Here is a 1,277-nt window from a genome sequence, read left to right as displayed (position 1 = left end):
ACTACAACATGTCACTCGATTTCTGAAACATCTCGCTCACAATGCAAAACTACACAGCAAATCTCCAAAATCAGAAGCTATTTCTCAGCCTAGAACTCAATTTTATAAATTCATAAAACACCTTTTTTTCAAAACTCTACACAAAATTCTCTACCTAAAACACAAAACTCTAACAGGAATCCACTTGCTTTCCTTTTCCAAACACAACCAATCAAAATGCTACACTTATTCACAAGGTCGCACACACACACTCCTCAAATGTGGAAACACTCATTTCTTTACTGATCACTAACCAATCACTGCTTTAGTCTAGTATAGACCAAAGATGATGGGACACTGGGCTGTTAGGGTCAAAAAACAAACAAACTGATTTTCCACCTATCCATAATTTGTAATGTACTTTGTATTTGTAAATTTGTTTTGTACCTACCCCATTTTCTCCTTTTCTAATTCCTAAATTCTAAAAGAATAGAGGAATTCTTCTGAGCCTAGCATGGTAAAGTGTATGGTGACCAACCTTGCACCCACATGATGCTTTTCCAGGTAATGGACGCCCCCATGCTTGTAGAGTTTTGAAAAAGGATGACCCTGTTTTGTAAACGTGTGTAAGCAGTTGGTAAAAACTGCAAGTGTAGCATTTTGATTGGTTGTGTTTGGAAAAGGAAAGCAAGTAGCTTCCTGTTAGATTCTTGTGTTGTAGGTAGAGAATTGTGTGTAGAGTTTTGAACAAAGTGTTTTATGCAATTGAAAATTGAGTTCAAGGCTGATAAATAGCTTCTGGTTTTGGAGATTTGGGGTGTAGTTTTGCATTTTGAGTGAGATGTGAGATTATTTTTTCAGCAGTATATATGAACAGCATTTTACAGTTTCCTGAAGTTAAACTGCATTCATTGACAAAGACACACAGACATATAGACAAATTTAAAGAGTGTATTTATGAAAAAGATATTGTAGTCCATATGCTGCCTTAAGCACATGTTCGATGTATTCAGCCAAAAAATGCCAAAGACATTCAATTCCATTTTGATGACAGAATAATATTGTTCTGTCTGTACTTTCCACATTCCAGAAATAACTATGTAATTCTGAATTTTACAAATCAGGCTGTATTCTATTTTGTAGAATACAAGCTGTTGTATTTTACATATTTCTTGACTAGGGTGTTAAAAGGTTAGTTCATCTGTTATTAACATTATAAGGGCAAACAAAGACATTTTTACTATTTTATTTGGCGCACAAATTGTTCTTGGAGCTTCATATGATTACTGTTGAACCAT

This window comes from Danio aesculapii, chromosome 6 (assembly GCF_903798145.1).
Source record: "Danio aesculapii chromosome 6, fDanAes4.1, whole genome shotgun sequence".
NCBI classification, from domain to species: Eukaryota; Metazoa; Chordata; class Actinopteri; order Cypriniformes; family Danionidae; genus Danio; species Danio aesculapii.
The sequence above is the reverse complement of the archived record's forward strand: the minus strand, read 5'-3'. Positions refer to the sequence as shown.